Source organism: Geotrypetes seraphini, chromosome 16, assembly GCF_902459505.1.
Source record: "Geotrypetes seraphini chromosome 16, aGeoSer1.1, whole genome shotgun sequence".
Lineage (NCBI taxonomy): Eukaryota > Metazoa > Chordata > Amphibia > Gymnophiona > Dermophiidae > Geotrypetes > Geotrypetes seraphini.
In genome coordinates, this window is record NC_047099.1 from 21,008,408 (window position 1) to 21,025,499 (window position 17,092).

Below are 17,092 nucleotides of genomic sequence, written 5' to 3' on the forward strand. Positions count from 1 at the left end.
TCATTGTTTGTGTAGTATTATATGATATCCAAAGGAACACCAAGCCCAAATTCAAAGTAATCTTTCCAAAACAGTTATTTAACTTAAGTGATGTGCTCAGATCCATAAGTGATAGGTTTAACACCAGTGAGGGAGGGGCTGAAATCAGTAGGCTGCTCACATTGGTATGGTTTAAATGGCCCCATTGGGCAACGGGCATTATGAATGCTGCCAACGGTGCTATTGGATTTGGAGTTTGTCCTACAGTATGAGATAAGTTGACATGATTATATATTTGTTATTGATAATATAGTGTGACCATAATAGTGTTGATTAGATTGTGATTTTAAAAATTGCAGTTTTAACATGTATGTTGTAGAGCAGTGGTTCCCAACCCTGCCCTGGAGGACCACCAGGCCAATTGGGTTTTCAGGGTAGCCCTAATGAATATGCATGAGAGAAATCTGAATATAATGGAAGTGACAAGCATGCAAATCTGCTTCATGCATATTCATTAGAGCTATCCTGAAAACCCAATTGGCCTGATGGTCCTCCAGGACAGGGTTGGGAACCACTGTTGTAGAGGGCATTCACCTCCGCTGCCTAGTCAGTGGCATCACAGTTATGGATATGAGCACATTATATAAGTTAAATAACTGTTTTGTAAGATTTTTTTAAGCACTTTGAAGTTGGATATGTTCCTTTGGATCCATATTCATTAGAGATATCCTGAAAACTTAAGGCTGCAGTGGAGAGTTTCCTAAAGTGAGCACTAAGAACTCATATGATGTCAAGATGGCTGGACTCTCAACTGGTCACACAATTTTATTTGGCAACAAAAAAATTGATAAGAACTGTTTCTTTAGTGCCTCTTCAGATTGGCATAGTTCAGTGATGGGCAATAGCTCACCATGACTAGCAGGTGGAGACTGAGACAAACTTTTTGCCTGTAGTACAAGTGACTGTGCAGTTCCCCCTATACTAGGGATAGGCAATTCCGGTCCTCGAGAGCCGGAACCAGGTCAGGTTTTCAGGATATCCACTATAAATATGCATGAGATAGATTTGCAGCTCAAGGAGGCAGTGCATGCAAATCCATCTCATACATATTCATTGTGGAGATCCTGAAAATCTGACCTGGCTCCGGCTCTAGAGGACCAGAATTGCCTATTCCTGCCCTATACAAATAGTCTGTTCTTGGGCTCCAGCAGATGTGGTAAGCTGTTGCAGTTTTCCCTTGGTTAGTGTAGGGTTGTTGAGTGGGTTTCTTGTCCCCGTCTGGTGCCGGACTGTGCTTGTGGGGACCCTTTCACGAGTCTGTCCGACATCAGGGGTGTCGTACTCAATGGGGTCGAGTCCCTCCCCCAATTTCCTCCACCTCACCAAAATTTTGTAAAGGTGCCTCAGCCGTAAGCCTTGAAACAGATACCGGCAAGGCATATGGCTTAGAGAGCCAGTGGAGTATATTCTGGAAAAAAAATCCTGAGGCAGTGCTGGTCTGAAGGGAGCCTTCTATTTACTGTACTTGTGTTTTAATTGTTAACCGGCACCTTTCTTTTAGCTAGATCATGTATGGCTTAATCAATCAATAGGGGGGAAACCAGGAGTCATCTGGTGGCAGCTCTCTTCATGTCCTGGGCAGAGACTCATCTTCTAGACATCTAGAAGGAGTGGAGAATGTCCATGTAGACTTCCTCAGTCGTTACGTGCTAGATCTCAGAGAGTGGTGTCTCAGACCTGCAGCCTTCAAGTTGATTGTGCAGGGTTGGGGTCAGCTGGTCATGGACCTGATGGCCATGAGTATCAATGCCAAAACACCACAGTTCTTCAGTCAGTGCAGAGATGTTCAGGCAGCAGGGCTGATACAGCCTTGGGGGGGGGGGGCCTCCTGTATGTTTCCTCCGTGGGCTTTTGAAAGGGAACACCTAGGTAAGAAAGGTTATTTGGATAAGTGATCTCCACTCTCTTGGGGTCCCGGAAACTTTCCACTTCATGGGCTTATGTGGGTCTCTGGCATATATTTGAGGAATGGTGTGCCACAAGTGGTTTCCATTCGTGCCTCTTTGCCTCCCATCTTAGAGTCCTTGCTGAATAGCATGGTCAGGGGCCTGGCCTTCTCTCTGGGTTCAGCTTGCGGCTTGTCTGCTTTTCATGGGTTACTGCAGGGTAGGCGCTCGACTTCTTCTCCGGATGTGATTTGATTTTTGAGGGCAGCCAAATTACTTCGGTCTCCAGTGCGGCCCTCGGTTCCGGCCTGGGATCTATTCTGGTCCTGTCCGTGCTCCTTCCTTTTGAGCCCCTGGGTTCCTGCTCCTTGAAGGATCTTACTCTAAAGGCAGTCTTCCTAGTGGCCATTATGTCTGCCAGATGTGTTTCTGAGCTGCAGGCTTTCTCTTGTAGGCCTCCCTTCCTGGAGTTTTCTAAAGATTGGATTGTGCTGCAGCCTGTGGTCCTCCCCGTCTGGGGTAGTTGGGGGGGCTCTTTGGAGCAGAGGCAGTTGCGCAATTTTTTTTTTTTAATTGAATTTCAAAATTTTATATCACAAATCATATTGAAAATAACAGTATCACTGGAAATAAGTTCTTGATAAAGTACAAAGAGAAATATATATTATCCCAGGACAAGCAGGCAGGTATTCTCACTAGTGGGTGATGTCATCCGACAGAGCCCCGATACGGACATCTTGCAAGCATGTCTTGCTTGAAGAAACTCAGAAGTTTCGAGATGCCCGCACCGCGCATGCGCCAGTGCCTTCCCGCCCGATGGTCCGGGCGTGTCTCCTCAGTTCTTTTTCTTCCGCGGAGCTGAGAAGTCTATCTTCAATTTGCGCCCATTGAATTTCTTTTTTTGCCTTCTGTTTTGCCGCGGGTTGAGTTCTTTTGGCTCTCCTGTGCATTTATTTCTTTCTTTGATTTCTTTTTAAAAAAAAAAAAAAATTTTCCTTCCGATACCGGGTCGGCCGCGTGGCTGGGGCCCCGCGCCTTCGACCTTGCGGCGAAGCTTTTCCGGCCTATGTCCCGGCCGATTACCGGTTTAAAAAAGTGTAGCAAGTGCCAGTGCGCGATTTCGCTCATGGACCCTCATCAACGCTGCTTACAGTGTCTGGGACCGGATCACTTCCCGAAATCGTGCCGGCCTTGCTCCACTTTGATGGCGAGAGCGTTTAAGCGCCGCTGTCTACTGTGGGAGTCCATGTTCAAGATGGAAGCTTCGTCGGATCCTGCAGCTTCGACTTCGACGGGTGCTTCGACTCCTTCAGCGAAGCCCTCTGCCTCCCCGGCTGCTTCGGGCCTCCTGAAACTGGCATCGTTCACACCGGTTTCGGCCCCGACTTCGGCGCCGGTGCCTTCCTCCGTCTCTTCGGAGCAGGTATCGACCCCTACAGTTCCACCGGTGGTGCTCAAGGTGACGAAGACTGGCAAGCAGAAGCACGCAGCACCGAAGGAGCGCGGAGACCGTGCGGAAGGGCCCCCTTTTGGTGCGGATCCCTCCATATCGGCTTCGTTGCGGTCCCTTCTGGAGGCTCAGTTCGTGGAGCTCATGCAGACCATGGGGCCTCGGCTGATTGCCACCATCCAGGGTGACCTCCCAGCTTCGGCTTCGAGGGGCGACCTCGTTGCTCGGCGAGGAGGAGCGGCAAGCGGTGTCCGGGTCCTCGAGGAGGTCCTCCGTTAGTGCTGTGACTCCTTTGGAACCGATTCCCTCGAGGAGGGCCTCCCTTAGTGATATGCCTCCCTTGGAGCCCATCCCCTCGAGGAAAGCCTCGTTTAGTGGCCTGCCTCCCTTGGAACCGGTTACTCCGCCCCATGACTCAGTGTGGCGTCCACCTTCGGGGCCCCCCAGTCCTGGGCATAGCAGGAAGCAGGACGAATTCTTCCGAACCCCCTATCAAGCCTGGGCAGCGTCGGGGGAGGCACTGACTCTTCCGCCTCTGCGATCGACGGCATCGAGTCCGATCTGCTCCTTGGAGGCATCTGACCCAGTTTCTCACAGACGGGGTCGGGGGAGGCACCGACTCTTCCGCCTCTGCGATCGACGGCATCGAGTCCGATCTGCTCCTTGGAGGCATCTTACCCAGTTTCTCACAGACGGGCTCGATCCCCTTCCAATCATCGAGAGGGGCATCGATCCAGACATTCTTCGAAGCATTCCTCTCGACACTCGACCGTCTCGCCTCAGAAGAAATTGCCTCGGTTGGGGTATGCTGCTTCGGCTGGATCTCCTCCTCCGGGCCCGGAGTTCGAGGATCCCGAGGTTTTCTACTCGTCCTGTTGCTCGCAGGCCTCTCTGGAGCCTGAAGCCTCTTCTTCTTCTAGTCCGTCTCGCAGACCGGCGACGGCGGACCAACTGTCCTTTTCATCGTTCCTCAGGCAGATGGCAGATGACATGGACATTACTCTCGATGCTGGGTCTCGATATTCCAAGGAGTACCTCGATACCATGCACTTGCCTCGTCCTCCGGCAGAGTCCTTGCGCCTTCCCCTGCACAAGCTCCTCGACCAGACCTTCATGCGGTGCTTCGAGTCTCCTTACTCTATCCCTGCGGTCCCTGGAAAATTGGATGCGCGGTACCGCACGGTGCATCATAAAGGCTTCGAGGGTCCTCAGCTTTCTCACCAGTCCCTCCTGGTCGAATCCTCGCTCAAGCGGTCTCATCCTGGCCAGGTCTATGCTTCAGTGCCTCCGGGCCGCGAGGGCAGAACCATGGATAAGTTTGGTCGACGCATCTATCAGAATTCGATGATGATGTCCCGAGTCCTGAATTACAATTTCCACTTTGCAGCCTACTTGGAATTTTTTCTGCCTGTGCTTCGGAAGTTCACACCATACATCGAGTCCCAGGCTAGGTTTGAGTTTGAGGAAGTGGTTGCTTCGCTGTCCCAACTTCGGCTTCAGTTGATGCAATTGGCCTATGATGCGTTCGAGCTCTCAGCCCGAGCGGCGGCCTGCTCGGTGGCGATGCGCCGGTTGGCCTGGTTGCGGACCATTGATATGGACCCGAATCTTCAGGATCGCCTGGCGAACGTCCCGTGTACTGGGGTGGATCTTTTTGACGAATCCATCGAGACTGTCACGAAGAAGTTGTCTGACCACGAAAAGTCTTTCCAATCTATCCTTAGGCCGAAGCCTAAGCCTCAGCAGTCTCGACCTTCTCGCCCGCCGTTGATCTATCAGCGGCGTTATCAGCTGAGGCAAAATCCACCTGCGAGGCAACCGGCGAAGCGACAGCCTCCCCAGAAGGGTCAGCCTAAGTCTCAGTCGCCTGCTGTCCCTAAGACCACTCAGCCTTTTTGACTGTCTCGTCGAGGGCATAACCAACCTCGTTCTGCCTCCCCCTGTTTTTCCCATCGGAGGGCGCCTCCATCATTTTTATCATCGCTGGGAGGCCATAACAACCGACCTCTGGGTCCTTACTATCATCAAGGAAGGATACTCTCTTTATTTCCATCGGGTCCCTCCGGACCACCCTCCAAGAGAGTATCCTTCCAACTTGACTCAGACCGACCTTCTTCTTCAGGAAGCTCAGGCTTTGCTCCGGCTTCGTGCCGTGGAGCCGGTCCCGACGGACCAAATGAACCGGGGGGGTTTACTCCCGGTACTTCCTTGTTCCGAAGAAGACGGGCGACCTACGACCCATTTTGGACCTCAGGGTCCTCAACAAATTCCTAGTCAAAGAGAGGTTTCGCATGCTGACACTTGCTTCTCTCTACCCCCTCCTCGAGCAGAACGACTGGTTATGCTCTCTGGATCTCAAGGAGGCCTACACTCATATTCCCATTCATCCGGCCTCTCGCAAGTTCCTCAGATTTCGGGTGGGACATCTCCATCTACAGTATCGAGTGCTTCCCTTCGGCCTGTCTTCGTCCCCCAGAGTCTTCACAAATTGTCTGGTGGTGGTGGCCGCGGCACTCCGGAACCAAGGTCTTCAGGTATTCCCCTACCTCGACGACTGGCTGATCAAGGCTCCCTCGGCCTCAGGGGTCGTCTCGGCGACCCTGTCAACGATCCTGTTCCTGCAGAGTTTGGGCTTCGAGATCAATTTTCCCAAGTCTCATCTACAGCCGTCCCAGTCTCTTCCCTTCATCCTGGATACCGTACGTCTCAGAGCATTCCTTCCTCCTCAGCGCATGGATGCTCTTCTTCACCTCTGCCAGTCTGTGTCTTCTCGCCAGACCATCTGAGCGAGACACATGATGGTCATCCTGGGCCACATGGCCTCTACAGTACATGTGACGCCGTTTGCCAGACTCCACCTCAGAATTCCTCAGTGGACCCTGGCATCTCAGTGGACTCAGGTGTCGGATCCGTTGACACATCACAGTCACGCCTGCTCTTCGGCAGTCTCTACTCTGGTGGATGACCTCTTCGAATCTATCTAGAGGTTTGCTGTTTCATTCTCCTCCCCACCAGAAGGTTCTCACAACCGATTCCTCGACCTATGCCTGGGGAGCGCATCTGGATGGGCTTCGCACTCAGGGATTCTGGACCTGTGCGGACCGACTCCATCAAATCAATCTTCTGGAGCTCAGAGCCATCTTCAATGCTCTTCAAGCTTTTCAACATCTGCTTCACGACATGGTGGTCCTCATTCGCACCGACAATCAGGTCGCCATGTATTATGTCAACAAGCAGGGGGGCACGGGCTCGGCCTCCCTCTGCCAGGAAGCTCTCAGAGTCTGGGATTGGGCGGTTCGCCACAACGCCTTCCTCAAAGCTGTCTATATTCAGGGGAGGGACAATGTCTTGGTGGACAAACTGAGTCGTCTTCTCCAGCCTCACGAATGGACACTCCATTCCAAGCCCCTTCATCAGATCTTTGCTCAATGGGGAACGCCTCAGATAGACCTCTTTGCGGCTCCCCACAATTTCAAGCTGCCTCAGTTTTGCTCCAGGATCTATGCTCCTCATCGCCTCGAGGCAGATGCTTTTCTGCTGGATTGGGGGAATCGCTTTCTGTATGCGTTTCCGCCATTCCCTCTCATTCAAAAGACTCTGGTCAAGCTGAAGTCCGACCATGCCACCATGATTCTGATAGCTCCTCGGTGGCCCAGGCAACCTTGGTTCTCCCTTCTACTTCAACTCAGCAGCAGGGAACCGTACCTACTTCCAGTGTTTCCTTCACTGCTTACTCAGCATCAGGGGTCTCTGCTTCATCCCAACCTGCAGTCTCTCCACCTGACAGCTTGGTTCCTCTCAGCATAGTTCCTCACCAGTTTTCCCAGGCGGTGAGGGATGTCTTGGAGGCTTCCAGGAAGCCTGCTACTCATCAATGCTACTCCCAAAAATGGACTAGATTTTCTTCATGGTGTATTTCCAATTCTAAGGAGCCTCAGCGAGCCTCCCTATCCTGTGTTTTGGACTATCTTTTACATCTGTCTCAGTCTGGTCTCAAGTCGACATCTATACGTGTCCACCTGAGTGCTATTGCGGCTTTCCATCAGCCTCTACAAGGGAAACCTCTCTCTTCTCATCCTGTGGTTTCCAGATTTATGAAAGGACTTTTTCATGTCAATCCTCCTCTCAAACTGCCTCCAGTGGTTTGGGATCTAAATGTTGTCCTTTCTCGACTTATGAAACCTCCTTTTGAGCCTCAGAGCAAGGCTCCACTAAAGTTTCTCACTTGGAAAGTGGTTTTTCTGGTGGCCCTCACTTCTGCTCGCAGGGTCAGTGAGCTTCAGGCCTTGGTGGCGGACCCACCTTTCACAGTATTCCATCATGACAAGGTGGTCCTCTGCACTCACCCGAAATTCCTGCCTAAAGTGGTCTCTGAATTTCACCTCAACCAATCCATTGTGCTTCCAGTGTTCTTTCCAAAGCCTCATTCTCATCCTGGAGAATCAGCTCTTCACACTCTGGACTGTAAACGTGCTTTGGCTTTCTACTTGGATCGCACCAAACCACACAGAACTGCTCCTCAACTTTTCGTCTCCTTTGATCCAAACAAGCTGGGAAGACCTGTATCGAAGCGCACCATCTCCAACTGGATGGCGGCTTGTATCTCTTTCTGCTATGCCCAGGCTGGATTACCCCTTCCCTGTAAGGTCACAGCCCATAAGGTCAGAGCAATGGCAGCCTCTGTAGCCTTCCTCAGATCGACACCGATTGAGGAGATTTGTAGGGCTGCCACTTGGTCCTCGGTTCATACTTTCACCTCTCATTATTGTCTGGATACTTTCTCCAGATGGGATAGACAGTTTGGCCAAACTGTGTTACAAAATTTGTTCTCCTAAGTTGCCAACTCTCCCTCCATCCCATTGAGGTTAGCTTGGAGGTCACCCACTAGTGAGAATACCTGCCTGCTTGTCCTGGGATAAAGCAATGTTACTTACCGTAACAGTTGTTATCCAGGGACAACAGGCAGCTATTCTCACGTCCCACCCACCTCCCCTGGGTTGGCTTCTCTGCTAGCTATCTGAACTGAGGAGACACGCCCGGACCATCGGGCGGGAAGGCACTGGCGCATGCGCGGTGCGGGCATCTTGAAACTTCTGAGTTTCTTCAAGCAAGACATGCTTGCAAGATGTCCGTATCGGGGCTCTGTCGGATGACATCACCCACTAGTGAGAATAGCTGCCTGCTGTCCCTGGATAACAACTGTTACGGTAAGTAACATTGCTTTTCTAACGTACATTAGTCCACAATACTTGGAAGAGTTTACAAATCTATAATAATAAAATGCTAAGCGCGCATGCGCACTCTCACCGCGTGTTCCTTGAGATCTGATCTGTCGGGATGTGCCAGCAAAAGTGTGCATGCGCGCTTACTACGTATCCAAAGGTGCGCTAGAGACGCGACAGGTGCGTTCGGCGGCGGGACATTTAGAGGCAGCCATAGAGGGGGAAAATAAAAGTACCATAGTCGTCAGAGGGTGCGGAGCAGCAGTCCGGGAGTGACAGAAAAGGAGAAGAGAGAGTTGGTGTCACTCGGAGACAGTCGCTGCAGCCCCTGTCACTGCCTAGGCCTCCCGGCTACTCACACGCACCCTCCGAAGGGCTGGGGCACAAAGAGCGTCTCCTGCCCCCCCCCCCCCCGGGACGAACCAAGAAACGGAGCCGGCCCAGCCTCCACGACAGACCCGAGGAGCCCAGCAACTTTTCCCCCCCGGCTCTTGCGCTGACCCTGCCGCCGCCCCCCCGACTCGTAACTAGGAATTTTTGGGTCCACTTCAGGCTGTCTTTTTTTTTTTTCTTCTTTGATTCTTTTATGATGATGAAGTAATAATATCCTACTACTAGTATTTTAGCCCGTTACATTAACGGGTACTAGAATATATGTCTGTCTGTCGTCTTATCTATCTATCTGTCTCTCTCCCTGCTTCCTATGCAGCAGCAGTAGTAACGTTTCCTCTACCCCCCTTTCCCTTCCTGCCCCCCTCCCCTTCCCGCGGTCCCGACTACGAACCTGGCGATTCCAGCAGCGTGTGCAGTAGTCTTCACACGCTGCTTCGGGTCCTTCTACTGCCCTGATTTGCTGTGCCGCATCTCTGATGATGTCATCAGGGACGTGCCAGAGTAAATCAGGGCAGTAGAAGGACCCGAAGCAGCGTGTGAAAACTGCTGCACACGCTGCTGGAATCGCCAGGTTCGTAGTCGGGACCGCGGGAAGGGGAGGGGAGGGGGCAGGAAGGGAAAGGGGGGTAGAGGAAACGTTACTGCTGCTGCATAGGAAGCAGGGAGAGAAACAGATAGATAGATAAGACGACAGACAGACATATATTCTAGTACCCGTTAATGTAACGGGCTAAAATACTAGTAGTAGGATATTATTACTTCATCATCATAAAAGAATCAAAGAAGAAAAAAAAAAAAAAGAGACAGCCTGAAGTGGACCCAAAAATTCCTAGTTACGAGTGTTATACTTGTCTAATGCTAAGGGTGCTTGCTGTCACCACTGCATTATCTATAATAAATCTAGATAACTGTGTGGAATCAAAGAAAATATACCTAATTCTTTTAAAATTGACCAAACATTTGCATGGAAATACAAAAGTTGCTCACAATTTTAAGACCTGGGGTCTCAAAAGGAAAAAATTGTTTCCTCTTTTTTTGTGTTATTCTGGAGATGTCTGCTCGAGATTTAACAAATCTGGAAGGCACAACAAAAAATCCTCCACTCTCCTTGGGATACACCATTCTTTTCTTCTTTGCCTGCTGCCGGTGAGTCTGAGGAACCCTCGGGCATGGAAGAGCACTTCGCCACTCACCGACGCTACAACCCGCTGAGCCAGTTGGAAGGCTCAGCGAGCCAGTTTGAATTTCTACCTGCCTTTTCTCTGGTAGCAGTCGGGAGGCCCAACAAACTTTACCAATCTCACATGTGCATACTTAAACATAAGAGCCATAGGCCCAAAAACAGAACACATAAACTGGATAGAAAGAGGAAAACTGGACTGCCTCTTTCTAACTGAAACCTGGTTTACGTCTGAAACAGACCCCAGAATAACAGAAATTTGCCCTAAAGAATACAAAATGGTAGTGGTCTGCAGAGAAAACAAAAGAGGAGGAGGAATTGCCATCGTAGTCAAAAACACCGTAGTCCTAAAAATACAAGACAAAATTACTACCCCATACATGGACTTACTAGCCTGTCAAGTCTCAGGCTCCTCACTCAAAGGCACCCTAAACTGCATGTTTTGCTACGTAACACCAGGAAACTGGAACACAGCAAAACCAAAATTTGAAGACTATCTACCAAAACTCATTAATGACAACTTACAACTTAATCCTAGGAGACCTAAACCTTCACCTCGAAAACCAAGCCTCCAAACAAGTAGAAATCTTACCTTGAGGCCTTAATATACAAGTTATTAGACCCTCAAACTCCTCATGAAAAAGGCCACCAGCTAGACATTGCAGCCTACATGACCCAACAACCCACACAACCAGAAATTCACACATCAAATGGAAAATGGCATCGCTCTCTCCTTCAATATCAACTGGACCAACAACAAAAACAAACCAAACTCACAAAAAATAACCTACATCTCACGTAAGCACATCGACCCCACTAAATTCTGGATGAAAATAGATGCCATAATCCAAAACTATAACCCCGAAAACTTCTTCACACAATGGAGTCAGCTAAGTGCAGCAACCCTAGATGAGCTAGCTCCAGAACAAACCAAAACCCATAGAAAATCTGACAAAATGGTTCGACAATGAACTACTCCTACTAAAAAGACAATGCAGACAACTGGAAATAAAATGGAGGAAAAACTATCAAGACTCCACAAAAACAATATGGAGAAAACTGAACCAAAAATACAAACAAAAATTAAAAGAAAAACATACTACACAAAGCAAACGCTGGAAGAAACGATGCAGGTAAATGAAAAATCCATGTTGCTAAAGGTCTCAGAGATGTGTGAGCATTGGAACCCACTGAATTTGTCTTGGTGGGGGAGAGTTCAGACTGTAAAAATGACGATTCTGCCTGTAGTTTGTTACCAAATGGGTATGATACCGTTTACTTTCAGAGGTCTTTTTATAAAAAAATTGAATAGTATTCTTACTAAATTTATTTGGCTGGGTAAAAATGCTAGAATTGCTATGGTAACTTTACAAAAGCCGATTTCGGAGGGTGGGGTAAATTTTCCCAATTTTTATAGATACCATCAGGCCTATATTATGCGCCAGGGAATGTATTGGATCCTCCCCGAGCTCATGGAGCATCTGTCAGACTGGCTACACCTGGAATGGAAAATTATGTATTAAGTTATCAGATTACCTAGCTATGCTAGGGACAACATAATTTTATTGGATACTTGGAAAACAATTAAATTTATTGATAAGCTAACAGATGTTCCTATATTGAAATCTACTTGACAGTCCTTATTCAAGATTCAAGTGGGTGGTGCTGGGATCGCCTGGAAGAATTGGATGCAAGCAGGTATTCGGACATTGGATGATGTTATATCCAATGAGAATCTGCTGGAATTTTCAGGGCTGCAACAATCATTTGGCCTTTTAAAATCTCAACAGTATAGGTGGTTGCAGTTGAAGCAGGCCATTTGGAGTGGGTTCCCTGAATGGAAAAATTTTTTAAATTATTATAGCCTGCAGATCCATTGCTACCAGACAGATTTAGTAGGACATCAGGCTTCCCAGTGGTATAAATTAATTTCTGAATTTTTGAATAAAAAACCTAAAAATAGTCTCATAGATATTTGGAGCATCGAGATTAAACAGTATGAGGTTCATAATAAAAAAAAAAAAACAAACGTCTAAAAAGTGTCCTAAATGGCTACTTGGACGATCAAAAAGCCTGATCGTCCAATTTCCCATAACTAAAGCTGTTTTTTAGACGTATCTAAAACCAGCTTAGGCCTTTCCCCTGCCTCTAAACGCACAGAGAAAAAAGAGGCGTGTTTAGAGGAGGGGAAAGGGCGGGCGGGAGGTAGGCCAACCTACACCTAGGCATACAGCAGGTATAACCAAAACCGTAGGTAGGTTGCCTAGTCGGCACTTATACCTTTTTAACTTAGACGAAGTCAAACCAGGTCTAAGTGCCAAAAAAGGGGCCGCTGAGCTGATGGCTGCTGGCACGATCAGTTCAGCGGCCCGGCAACCTACCCACCACAACCATCGCGGCAGGAGAGATGCCTCATCTCCCCTACCACGATACATCACCCCCCAACACACACACACAACATCGGGGCAAGAGGGAGCCCAAGCCCTCCTGGCCGCGGCGACCCCCGACTACAATACAGGCAGGAGGTATCCCAGGCCCTCCTGCCCTCGACACAACCTCCCTCCCCCAAGCGACCGCCCCCCCCAGCCGACCCCACAACACCCCCACCCACCCCTCCGGCAGGCCAGCTGGCTCCAGAATGGGGCCGGATTGGCCCAGGCGGCTGAAACCCCGTCCACAGGTGGGGCCTGAGGCGCCTGGGCTAATCAGAATAGGCCCAGGAGCCTTAGGCTCCTCCTGTGGGCGGGGCCTTAAGCACATGGGCCGAGTTAGGCCCATGTGCTTAAGGCCCCGCCCACAGGAGGAGCCTAAGGCTCCTGGGCCTATTCTGATTGGCCCAGATGCCTCAGGCCCCACCTGTGGGCAGGGTTTCAGCCACCTGGGCCAATCCGACCCCATTCTGGAGCCGGTTGGCCTGCCGGACGGGCAGGCTTGGCATCCGTCCGTCTGGCCAACGTTGAAAGGTGCCGGGGGGGGGCGGTCGTTGGGGGGAGGGGGGTTGTATCGAGGGCAGGAGGGCCTGGGATCCCTCCTGGCCAGATCGTATTCAGGGGGGGGCGCCGGGGCCAGGAAGGTTTGGGCTCCCTCTTGCCCTGATGTCGGGGGGTGCCACGGGTGCCCGGGGAAGGGGGACTTGGGTTCCCTCCTGCCCCGATGTTGTGTGTGTGTGTATTCTGTAACCGGTGTTGTTTTTGACAGACACCGGTTACAGAATCCAGCTTTTAGGCGAAGGACTTGGAGATTGAATGTACAGCATCAGCATCTATGAGGCAAATGTGGTTATTTTTATTACATAGGATTTTTTGGACCCCCGTTTGTTTACAAAAATTAGATAGTTCCAAATCTAATAGATACTGGCACTGTCATGCTGATATAGGGACTTTAGATCATCTGTTATTTTTTTGTTTCTGGAAGTCAATTTGGGGACAAATAAATATTATTTTAGAATCGGATATTCCCTTAACATATGAAGCCATAATTTGTGGTACTATGTTACTCGTTAAACCTCCCCTTGATAAATATAAAAGCCGTCTTTTCCTGGTTTTGACTGGAATAGTTGTTCAATTGATCACGAAAAATTGAAAAAGCCATGATAGATTAAACTACACATTTTGGTGGACAAATTTATGTAATACATACAAATATGAGAGAATGAATGCAGAATGCTTGGGGTCAAGTATTTCATTTAACAAAGTATGGAGTCCATTGGCTTTATTTGCTGCTTCACATTAATGGTTTATGTATTCTTCTTTAAGTTTTTCCTTATACATCCGGGGTGCGGGAGGGAGAGGTAATTGAGAAATTGATATTAATTCTTCATATCAATGTAATAAATAAAGTTGTCTTGTATTATTAAAATTGATAGATGGGTGGGTGGGTAAAGTTATGGTTCTATATACTAATTGTATAAAATGGTGTAATCTCTGTAATATTTTTCTGTATTCAATCAAATGTACTACACTGTTGTAATTTTTAAAATAATAAAATTTTTACACAAAGTAAGCTTCACAAAGCAAATAGGAGAAGAATCCCAAGACACAAAAAAACTATTCCAACTACTATGAACTTAGACACCAAACTCTACCTGACAAGCAACAATGCCCCCACACCCAAAGCCACCCACTTAGCAACATACTTCAAAGACAAAATCGCAACCATAAGATCCACCTTCAAACCTATGCACCTAGAAGAGATCACAACACCCTCCACAGAAGAAGCAGCAGCTGCGGCAGACAGAACATGGTCCCTATTCTCACCAATACTATGGTCAGACTTAAACAAACTCTACAACAAATACAGCCACGCAACTTGCGACCTCAACCACTGCCCTCCATACCAATTGAAAGCCTCCAGTACACTATTTTGCACCCTATTCTTGCAATGGATACAATCCCTACTAACTGATGGCCTTATCCCACAAGACCTCAGCAAAATCATCATTACTCCAATACTGAAAGACCCCCAAAGGAGAAATAGACCATCCATCCAACTACAGACCCATAGCCTCAATACCACTCTATGTCAAGCTAATGGAAGGCCTAAACTCATACCTGGAAAATCACAACCTACTCCACCCAACACAATCAGGCTTCAGAACCTACCACAGCACCGAGACCCTACTAGGCTCACTAATTGACACCGCCAGACAACACCTCAGCACAGGCAAAAAAATGCTAATTATCCAACTAGATTTCTCCGCAGCCTTTCACCTGGTAGACCATAACATACTTCTACAAATACTGGACTCAATAGGAATCAGTGGTATGGTATTATCATGGTTTAAAGCGGTGTTCTTCAACCTTTTTACACCCGTGGACCGGCAGAAAAAAAAGAATAATTTTGTGGACCGGCAAACTACTAGGACTAAAATTTAAAAACCGCGTTTCCGCCCCATCTCTGCGAGCTCGGTCCCCACAAATCATCTGATCCCATCCACACAAGCCTCAGTTATGATTTTATATCGAATGTATTTTATTAAAGTATAAAAAGAAACAATATTCTGTACAATTGTCATTTTATAAATACAAATAATACAGAATTAAAACAAGCAAATAAAAATCCGAGCCATGATCTAACCCCTGCGGAGTACCTCAAGGATCACCTCTTTTACATCAGTGATTTCCATTCCACCAATACCTTGCGGTTCAAGGCGGATTACAAAAGAAGTTATCTGGCCATTTCCAGAGGAATTGAAGAGAAGAGCGAGTTGTTTCAGAGAATTGGGAAGAGTCTTGCAGTGTTAGTTTATCTTCAAGGATTTCTTGAATAGCATGGTTTTTATTTTTTTTCTGAACGATTTGTAATCTGGGGTCATTATCAGTAAATTGAAGATTTGGTGGTCCAGTTTTTCTGCTTGTGTGGCACACTCTTTAACCTATACATTGCCTCCCTCGGCTCCTACCTAGACAAACAAGGTCTAACCTCCTACAGTTATACAGACGACATCACCATTCTCCTTCCATTCGATCAACCAGCACCATCCAGGGCAGACACAATGCACAGAACACTTGGGGTCAGGCAGTTTCTTGGGCTTAGTCTCGTCTTGTGTTTCCAGTGAATATCTGTAAAGTTGCGGTTTAGTCTTCTTTCCGTTCCTTTATACGACATTACTGTGTGGACATTCAGGCACTTCGGGATGTGGTGTTCGGTGAGCATATTCTAGTGGTGGCCCTCTGGGGGTCCCACTCATGATGTGTACTGCTTTGGTACATCCTATCAGTGAACTGTGCCGGTCTGGAGAGGTGCTAAAGAAGGAGAAATTAGGTTATCTGCTAATTTTCTTTCTTTTAGACTTTCCAGACCAGCACAATCCTTACCCTGTCGTTCTTTTGGGATTCTCTTGAAGTGCAGTTTTCTTGCAGGTTCTCATCTTTTTAGTGAGGGTCGGGGAGATTAAAAGAACAGCAGCTTTGACGTAGCTGGCGAGCTGTGGGGATGTTTGCAGAAGGGGCTTCTTCTATTCAATTTCCGACAGTTAGTTGTTGCTGTTATGATTAGCACTTCTTAGTTTATTAGTTCTGCTTGGCTATTTGGCAGATTGTTTGTATAGGGGGACTGCACAGCTACTTGTACACTTCTCCCTCCGTATTGATTAACAGATCCGTAAATACAGAAAAAACACAAATAACTTTTTCATATGTTATTCGCTGTTTTCTATTAAAAACCATTGTGAATATGGTGAAACCGCGAATAAGATGGTGGGAGACCTGGTCTGTTGCTGAAGGGGAGGCAAAACACGGTGAAGAAAGTGCTGGGAATCAGTGATTTCTCTATGCAAGCTGACATAATTTGGGGGGAGGAGCCAGCAAGCTAAAAACCGTGAATAATCGAAACCGTAAATACGGAGGGAGAAGTGTACAGCCAAAGGTTTGTCTCAGTCTCCACCTGTTGGTCATGGTGAGCTATTACCCATCAGTGAACTGTACTGGTCTGGAGAGGTGCCTAAAAACAAGGGCCAGATTCCTTCTCCCCCCTATGCACAGATAGCTTCAATATATTGACAAATTTATGTAGAAAAGTTAGTGCAGGTTGCCTCCTAATGGAGGATATGAGGGGCAGTGTCTATATTATAATCAAGACTGGAAACGCATGTAATTAGCAAAGACATTTGTTATAGAAACTCCACCCTGTCACCAGTTATATCTGTTCCTTAAAGAACGTCTCCACTCTAGAAGCAGTCTGGTTAGCAGATCCCAACTGGAAACAAATCATTTGCTCTTGCTTTAGAGGGAGGGAGGGTGGGGGTGTAGTTTCAGGAACTCACTCATTCACACTAATCCTACCTGTTTTATTCTTGTTCAGGATAAGACTAGTTACCAGATGGTACAGTAGCTAGGCCAGGTCCAGGCCCCGAGATAGCTGGCCACTCAAGTAATTGTTTTGCCTACCTTAAGTCAAGAAACACTGGAAACAAACATTGAAT